This window comes from Mustela erminea, chromosome 19 (assembly GCF_009829155.1).
Source record: "Mustela erminea isolate mMusErm1 chromosome 19, mMusErm1.Pri, whole genome shotgun sequence".
Classification (NCBI taxonomy): domain Eukaryota; kingdom Metazoa; phylum Chordata; class Mammalia; order Carnivora; family Mustelidae; genus Mustela; species Mustela erminea.
The window spans coordinates 8,765,148-8,775,028 of NC_045632.1; the positions used below are offsets into that span (position 1 = coordinate 8,765,148).

Genomic DNA, 9,881 nt, shown 5'->3' on the forward strand with positions numbered 1-9,881 from the left:
CAAACTAATTCTTCTTGAAATGTTTGGTAAAATTCCACTGGGAGGTCCTCTAGTCCTGGATTCCTGTTTGTTGGGAGATTTTAGATTACTGCTTCAATTTCTTTGCCAGTTATGGTGTTCTGCTTCTTCCTGTTCAGTTTTTTAAAAATATTTTATTTATTTATTTCACAGATCACAAGTAGGCAGAGACAGGCAGAGAAAGTGGAGGAAACAGGCTCCCCACTTAGCGGAGATCCAGACCTGGGGAGCCTGGGATCATGACCTGAGCCGAAGGCAGAGGCTTTAACCCACTAAGCCACCCAGGCACCCTTCCTGTTCAATTTTGATAGGTTATGTGATTCCAGGATGCACGCATTTCTTCCAGATTGCCTAATTTGTTGACATATATTGCTCATAATATGTTTTTATATTTGTTCAGTTTCGGTTGTGATGTCTCCTCTTTCATTTATGATTTTATTTGGGTCCTTTATCTTTTCTTTTTGCTCTTCAATTTTCTTTTTTGAAAAGTCTGGCCTGAAGTTTACAGACCTTAGTAAATCTTACAAAGACCCAACTCCTATTTTCACTAATCTGTTCTATTCTTCTTTTGCTTTCTATTTCATTGATTTCTGTTCTAATCTTTATTATTTCTCTTCTCCTGCTGGATTTGAGGTTTATTTGCTGTTCTTTCTCCAGCTCCTTAGGTGTAAGATTAGACTGTTTGAGACTTGTCTTGTTTCTTGGGAAAGTCTTGCATTACTATTTCCCTCTTAACATTACCTTTGCTACAACCTGAAGGCTCTGAATTTTTTTTTCGTTTCTTTTCTTTTCTTTTTGTTTTTTTAATTTTCATTTGTGTCATGATTTTTTAAAAAGTATTTCTTTAATTTCCTGGTTAACCTATTCATTCTTTAGTAGGATGCTCTTTAACCTCCATGTCTTTGTGTTCCTTCCAAGTTTTCTCTTGTGATTGACTTCAAGATTTAAAGCCTCCGAAAATATGCCTGGAATAATTCCAATATATTGGTACCAGGTGAGACTGATTTTCACACAGTACATGATCTATACTGCAGAATGTTCCATGCAAACACAAGAAGAATGTGTATTCTGTTGCTTTTGGATGAAATGCTCTGAATATATCTGTGAAGTCCATCTAGTCCAGTGTTATTTAAAGCCCTCATTTCCTTGTTGATCTTCTGCTTAGATGATCTGTCCATTGCTGTGAGTACAGTGTTGAAATCCACTACTATTATTGTTTTATTATCCACGTGTTTCTTTTATTTTGTTATTAATTGGTTTGTACAATTGGCTGCTTCCAAGTTAGGGGCATAAATATTTACAGTTGTTGAGTCTTCTTATGGGATAGACCTTTTTATTATGATATAATGTCCTACTTCACCTCTTACTAGTCTTTGGTTTAAATCTAGTTTGATATAGGATTGCTACTCCAGCTTTCTTTCAATGTCCCTTAAAATGATAAATAGTTCTCCACCCCACCCCCCACTTTCAATCTGGAGGTGTGTTTGGCTCTCATATGAGTCTCTTCTAAGCAGCATATTGATGGGTCTTGTTTTGTTTTGTTTTGAAATGAATTGACTACCCTGTGTCTTCTAATTGGAACTTTTTAGTCCCTTGACACTCAGAGTGATTATTGAAAAATAGGAATTTAGCACCATTGTATTACCTATGAAGTCACTCTTTTGTAAAATGTCCATTTCTTTTGAGTGTTTCTTCTATTGGACTCTCTCTTTGCTCAGGGGATCCCCTTAATATTTCTTGCAGGCCTGGTTTAGTGATCATAAACTCCTATGGTTTTTGTTCTGCCTGGAAGCTCTTTATCTCTCCTATTCCTAATGTTGGGCTGCTGTATAAAGTATTCTTAGCTGCATATTTTTCTCCTTTAGTACATTGACTCTACCATGCCAGTCTTTTCTCGCCTGCCAGATCTCTGTGGTTAGGTATGCTGCCAGCCTTCTCTTCTTACCCTGGTAGTTTACTGACCTCTTTTCCTGAGCTGTTTTCTGGATTTTCTCTTTATCTCTGATTTTTGCAAGCTTCACTATTCTATGTCAACCTTGTTGACTTATTTTTATTGATTTTGTGAGAGGTTTCTCTGTGCCTCTTGGACTTGAATGTCTATTTCCTTCCCAAGATTAGATAAGTTCTTAGCTATAATTTGCTCAAATAAACCTTCTCGTCCCCCCCCCACCCCGCCTCTTCCTCTAGGATCCCAATTATACTAACTCGTTTTACTTTGTGGTATCACTGATCTCTTGAATCCTCACTCTGTGATCCAATAGCTGTTTATCTTTTTCTCAGTTTCCTTATTCTCCATTTTGTCTTCTATGTCACTGATGTTCCCTTCTACCTCACTTATAGCAGTTATAGCCTCCTTCCTAAATTGCATCTCAGTAATAGCCTTTCAGATTTCAACTTGATTTGATTTTGGTTATTTCTCCAGTTAGGAATTTTTCTAGTGTCTTTTTGCTTTTTTGAAGCCCAGCTAGTATCTTTATAGTTGTTGATTTGAATTCTAGTTCTGTGTACTTATATCCATATTGATTAGATCCATGGTAGTGAGTAGTGTCCCTTGTTATCTCTTTTGGGATAAGTTTTTCCATCTTGTCATTACATCCAGAAAAGAAGAGATGAATGAGGGAAAAAAACACAAAAACAGCAACAATGACACCAGAAAAAATATACACTAATCTGAAAAGGAACAAAAAAAAAGGGGGGGGGGTTGGGGAGAGAAAATAAAATCAAACAAAAATTAGAATAGAAGACAACTTGATCCAGAAACTAGATCCTGGGTTTATTTTGGTTGGCTTGGGGATCCCAAAATAGGAAAGAAAAACACATATACACAAAAATAAAATTGAACACAATGAGGGGAAACCAAAAATGAAAAAATATATATATATAAAACATAAATGTAAAAAAGAAAATTTAAAATGACTTAAAAAAGAATAACTGGTAGGGGCACCTGGGTGGCTCAGTGGGTTAAGCCTCCGCCTTTGGCTCAGGTCATGATCTCAGGGTTCTGGGATCAAGCCCCTCACTGGGCTTTCTGCTCAACAGGGAGCCTTCTTCCCCCTCTCTCCCTGCCTGCTCTCTGCCTACTTGTGATCTCTTTCTGTGTCAAATAAATAAATAAAATCTTTAAAAAAAATCAACTTGTAGAAATGTAGAAATACTTCCTACTGTTCCATCTTGTTTTTACACTTTAAAAAGTAAGATACCGGGGCACCTGGGTGGCTCAGCCAGTTGGGCGTCTGCCTTCAGATCGGGTCATGGTCCTGGGGTCCTGGGATAGAGCCCCACGTCCTGCTTCCTGATCAGCGGGAGGCCTGCTTCTCCCTTTCCCACTGCCCCTGCTTGTGTTCCCTCTCTCACTGTGTCTCTCTCTGTCAAATGGATAAATAAAATCTTTAAAAAATAAATAAATAAATAAATAAAAAGTAAGATACCAGGAACTGAGGCCTTAGAATCAAATCGTGGCAGAGAACAAGAATTCTTGTCCCCCTTAAAGATCCATTTAGGCTGGACTATGAAACTGTCAGGAACAGATAAGGAGGAGAATATCAAATTAAATAAGTGTACATACAGAGAATCCACATAGATGTGGAAATTCTAGAAACTGTCAGGCCACATGAGCTGCAAGTGTGGGCGCCTGGGTGGTTGCATTGGTTAAGCCACTGCCTTCAGCTCACATAATGATCTAGAGTCCCAGGTTGGAGTCTCACATCAGTCTCCAGCTCCACGAGGAGTCTGCTTCTCTCTCTGACCTTCTCCCCTCTTATGCTGTCTCACTCTCTCTATGAAATAAATAAATAAATAAAATGTTTTTTTTTTTTTTTTTAAAAGTGTTACAAGGAACCAGGGCCTGGACTTTCAGAGCACACGAAAACACTTTTACAGGCTGATAAGAGCACATAGTTTGTAATGAGATACCTTTTGTCCCAACTTAAGGATCAGTCCCTGAGACAAACTTTTCTCTTATAATAACCCTAATGCTGGGGAAGACCCCCAATGATTCTGTTGGGGGCCTAAGGGAGGGGGAAAATGTTCTCTTGATCCTGGAGGTTCTTAAGTACCTTGAAATCAAATAATCCATAGACCAGGGTGGCACATTTGGGAGTTGGGAGGACAGAGAGGCTGTCCTGACTCCCTTCAGTTCCCCCATCTTAAACTTCCTTGGGAGTTTCACATATTAAAAGTTGAACATGTAGATTATTTCATATCAATGAGCCAGCATCTTAGGCCTGACAATAGGTCAGTTGAGTCAAAGTTATTTCAGGAGGGAAGGACACAGGTGTATTTTCAAATGTACCCTATGGTACAAGTAATTTAATTAAAGGAGGCTTTTATATGAAAGCAAAAGAACTGTGATTGATGACGGGATCAAAAGTTAAGGAGTGCCTGGGTGGCTCAGTCAATTAAGCACCTACCTTTGGCTCATGTTATAATCCCAGGGTCCTGAGATCAAGCCCCAAGTTGGGCTCCTTGCTCAGTGGGAAGCCTGCTTCTTCCTCTGCTTGTGCTCTCTGTGTCAAATAAATAAATAAAACTCTTTAAAAAAAAAAAAGGTGAGGCCGGATTCTGACTTCTAAGGGTAGCCCATTGAGCAGACATCTGGATGTTAGACTTGGACTATCTTCTGATAGACTGAGGGCAGGTAGTGACCACCAGATGGATCTTCCTGGTTTACAGTTCAAATGCATCTGGTAATGTGTTTAGTGGCCCATGGAGCCACAGCCCTAAGGCTGTTTCTACATGAGTGATTAGGACCATTTTGTTACATCGAGTCCTTTGTACTAAGTCTACAGATCTTCAGGAAAAAAAGGCAGTTTTCATTCTCAAATGATTAAAGTTAGAAACTTGACAGAAAAATAAGAATACTTGGGGATTAGGACCCTGGCATTGGATGACACTAGGAAAAAAAAAAAAAAAAAAGAATCAGGATCTATTCCACTTTATAATGAACAGTATTAGAATCTTTTATCTACACACATGTATTACTGAGACTTATTTTTCTCTATAATCACTCTCATTTTTACCAAAAAACACAACCAAATGAACACAAATTTTATTGGAAAATAAGGCTAGTTCAAGAGAAAACTTGGCCTGGTTATTTATGTAAGTGCCCCAAGAGCAGAGGTTTGACTTACAGATTTCAAAAGCAGCTTTGCTGAATGTTTCATATTGAATCTCTAGATGGAACTCTTTTTTTTTTTTTTTTAAGATTTATTTGACACACACACACAGAGCACAAGCAGGGGGAGCAGCAAGCAGAGAAAAAGGGAGAAGCATGCTCTCCACCAAGCAAGGAGTCCTCTGTGGGTCTCAATCCCAGGGCCCTGGGACCTGAGCTGAAGGCAGATGCTTAACTAACTGAGCCACCCAGGCACCCCTAGATAGAACTCTTAACAGCTTCTCCAGGCCAGAAGACAAGCCAAATCCTTGCAACCAGACATTGCATGGAACACCTATGAATTTGGGTGAACTCCTCTCTTCTTGGAGTCCCTCAAATAGCTCTAGGTTCCTGCAGGTTTTAGGAAATGATCTTCTTGACTCACACAGAAAGCCTGCTGGGAACTCTGTCAAGAAGGTCTCAGGATGCTCTTTCCAAGGGGGCTTCATTTGTTTCATAAAGTGACTCTTAATTCCTTATAGTTCTCGAGTCAAGTCTGAGTCTATGCAGCTCTTTCAAGCTGGACAACCTATGGAAAGCTTTGTAATATAACCAGGGTTTCTTAAATTGTTTGTTGTAGTATTTTATTTGTTTGGGAAAGAGAGAAAGAGTGAACATCAGCAGGGGAAGGGGCAACTCCCCAGTAAGTAGGGAGATGCACACTGGGCTGAATCACAGGATGTTGCAATCATGACCTGAACTGAAGGCAGATGCCTAACCCACTGGGCCACTAGGAACTCCTAAAAGCAGCGTTGGTCAGTGTGTCTTGTCATAAGCAGAACAACTGCTTATGGAAATTATGCAAATATATACATGTTGGCTGAAAAATATAAGAATAGTTGAGGCGCCTGTGTGGCTCAGTGGGTTAGGGCCTCTGCCTTCCACTCAGGTCATGATCTCAGGTTCCTGGGATGGAGCCCTGCATCGGGCTCTCTGCTCTGCAGAAGGCCTGCTTCCTCCTCTCTCTCTGCCTGCCTCCCTGCCTACTTGTGATCTCTGTCAGTCTAATAAATAAATTAAATCTTTAAAAAATATATATAAATAAGAATAGTCAAAAGGAGTCTCCAAATTTGATAGCATCAGCAAGGGAGAAAGGATAAATGTTTCAATTTCTTTCCAAAAGTATATTTTGGTGACCCAAGACACAAAGTTTCTCCCATCTGTAAAAAGCATTTTTTAAAGGTTTTTCTTTACATTCCTGTTAGTTAACATACAAGGTAATGTTCCTTTCAGGAGTACAAGAGTGTAAAATTCCATACAATACCCAGTGCGCCTTGCAGGTGCACTCCTTATCCCATCACTCATTTAACGCATCCATCTTCCTACCTCTGTTCTGGCAACCACTAGCCTGCTTGCTATAGTTAAGAGTCTGTTTCTTACTTTGTCTCTCCCTTTCTTGTTCTCTTTCTCGTTTCTCACTTGTTTTGTTTGTTGGAATCTACACAGGAGTGAAATCATCCGGTATTTATCTTTCTCTGACTTACTTCACTTAGCATAATACTCTCTAGTTCACCGATGTTGTGGCAAATGACAGGGTTACATTCCTTTGTAGGCGGATTAATATCCCATGTTGAACTGTTCCTCCAACAAATCCGTGTCATGGACATGATGAGGGACCAGAAGACAAGCTGAGGACAAAGCAGAAGCTGACACCCTCAACTCCCCCTCCATGGGATGCATGTGACCTTCCTCAGGGGCTCCTGGCTGAAGGAAAAAGCAAATAGTTAACTTATGGAGATCACAATCCTGCAAGACATGGGTGTCCCTCTGTTCTACAAATGTCCTAGAAATTTACAAAAACAAAGCACTTCTATCAATTACCAAGCTTCCAGAACGGAATGTACAAATGTTTAAGTGACCTTAGAGTCTACAGCCCATTGACAGATGCTTGAAGAGGTCAAAATGTAATGTTCCTCCAGAAAACTCCCAACTATCTTCACGGTAATGCCTTCCTAAAAGGGAAAAACAACATTAACTTGACAATGGCAAGGCTTCCAGTATCCTGTGAGTCTTCAACATATGAAAATCATTTTGAAAACTCCCTTATTCCTCACCTTTCCCCAACCCCATAGTATAAAATCAGCCACCCCCTCATGACCCTGGGGGAAGCAACTCTTTCTGCCCTCCTCCTGTCCCCATGCTTTAATAAAACAACATTTTGCACCAAAGATGCCTCAGGAACTTTTTCTTGGTCATTGACTCCATACTCCACCCCACTGAAGCTCACCTATATTCCAAAACTACAGCAGACAGAGCCAGAGTTGGGGAGGGTATTGAACATGGCACTGAGTACAGACAGGAAGTTCCCACAATGCACTGCAGCAGCTTCCTGAAAGGTCCCCCATCTACAGTGGCTCAAATCTTGATTGGGCTTTTATCCCTGGGAGAGCAGTGCTTGTGTTCAACCACAGCACACACCTTGCTGATCCTGCCTATCTCACTGTCCAGAAGGCTCCTTCATCACCAACAGCTACTCTACCACCTGACTTTTGAAAGCTATGCCCACATGAGCGCATCACCAATACCCTCTTTATCCAGTGCTACCGAATTAGGTTTGGGCGATTTCGGTAAATATGATCCGACAGCATCCAATCATCAGTAACAAATAGGAATTCAGTTAAATCATGAAGATAAAGTAGGTCTTCCCTACTCCTCAGAAACCCACCACATTTGCCAATTCCTTTCTCCCATTACATGTATTCATCAGATGACACCACCAAGAGCTGCCTGTGCCTTTGCAGTGACTGAAGAAAGCCACCTCCGGGCCCCTACCCACAGTAGATGCAATTTTTACATTTTCTTTTAATAGGGCTTATGCTTCTAAGGATGGTGATTTCATCAAGTTCTACATAGATTCACATGCCACATCCCAGGGTTTAATGTCTGAATTAATACCCCTTGGCCTTCCAGTTCTCTAATCTCAAGTGTTTAGTGAAGACACTCCTGCACAACCCAGGCAAAAAAGATGTTTGTGATGCCTATTAGCTGGGGGAAAAAAAATGAGCAAAAATAATAACTATAAATCTGGAGATAACTAGGAAATAAAACAAATAGAAATTCTTTTTCTAAATCCATGGAGTCCATTGTGCAAATTGAGACAATTGCAGTCTATATGCTCATTTTTTCATTTTATGTATTTTCGATCTGTGACTTTGGCTACAGTGTCACTCTTTTTGGGAGGTTTCTAATACTTCCGGGTTATCGTTGACCTATGCGGCATGGTCACATGGGCATATGATTCAAACCAGCACCCCCACCAATAAATGGAGAACATACCTTTATTATGGGTCATGGTGGAGTGCTTGAGAGTCCCAGTTCAAGTCCACATTTGGCCATTCAAACTAATGGCAGCGTGGGTAAGCTCTGTGGGCATCTTCTCTAGAACACAGGATGGGAATGCTTGGGAAAAGGGACCGAGGATTGCCCACAGAGGTGGATTTGATTGTCATGTCTCAACTTACATTACTTTGTAACTCTACAGAGTGTTGTCTATGTGATGAGAGAACAGAAGGCAAGCTGAGGGCGAAGCAGAAGCTGACACCCCATGAACCCCCACTCCCCATGGGATATATAGGACATTCCTCAGGCACTCCTGGCTGCCCTAAAGGAGAAACAAATAGTTACCTTGTAGAGATCACAATCCTGCAAGACCTGAGTATTCTTTGGTTTACAAATGTCCTAGTGATTTACAAGGAAGAAGCTTTCTTTTATCTATAGCCGAACTTCCAGCGACCCATAACTCAGAATCCTGAAGCTTTACCATCACCTTCTCCTTCTTAAAATTGAGGGAGGTTGAGGCAGAAGAAAATGTAAGTAAAATTGAATTTCTTTTAAACCTGAAGCCTATTAAAAAGGACGAGGTTGAATAGGAGGAATGTAATACTGCTTCCGTAATATCCCAACTACCTTACCGTTAATGCCTTATGCGTCGGGTAAACAACCTTGACAAGAACAAGGCCTTCAGGATTGCCTGAATCTTCTTTAATATATGAATGTTCTTTCTAAAAACGTCCCTTTTTCCTTACCTCCTCCAAGCCCATAGTATAAATAGTTATCAGCCATGCCTCACAACCCCAGGGCAGCAATGCTTTCTGCCCATGAGTCCTGTCCCTGTACTTTAATAAACCACCATTTTACACCAAAGACATCTCAAAAATTCTTTCTTGGTCATAGGCTCCAGACTCCACCCCACGGAACCTCCCCTATATTCCAAAACCACATCTTAGGGAACACACTAGTGAGCAGGGCAGGTGTCCACTCAAGGTCCCTGCAAAAGTGAGTACACAAAGTGGATGAGTACACAAAGTGGATGGCAAGTAGCAGGACGATGGATCAGGTGAGCTAATATGTCAACAATATCCCCCACAAAACCTGTAATATATCCATAATATCGCAGTCAGCACAAGGAGGAGAAAATGATACAGTAAATAAACTAGGCGGTTTACAGTAAATAAACTAGGCGGGGAAATCACCCATCATTTCAACCTTAAGGTTACTGAAAGAATGGATTCATAAGAATATTATTCCCTTCCATTACGTGACAGACAACACTCGTTGCATACAACTTTCAGTAAATGATATAGGGGCCGCCTGGGTGGCTCAGTCGTTAAGCCTCTGCCTTCAGCTCAGGTCATGGCCCCAGTCCTGGGATCTAGCCCTGCATCAGGCTCCCTGCTCAGTGGGGAACCTCCTTCTCCCTCTCTCTCTCCCC

The 9,881-nt window shown here is 40.8% G+C and overlaps 2 protein-coding genes across 2 annotated transcripts in view; one reads left to right on the forward strand and one right to left on the reverse strand.

Annotated features, from left to right (window-relative positions):
* LOC116579132 (zinc finger protein 11-like) overlaps positions 1-9,881 on the reverse strand; it is a 1,039,038-nt gene that overhangs the window by 523,872 nt on the left and 505,285 nt on the right.
* Positions 1-9,881, forward strand: part of LOC116579165 (putative protein ZNF720) — a 794,777-nt gene that overhangs the window by 442,427 nt on the left and 342,469 nt on the right. The window lies entirely within an intron of this gene.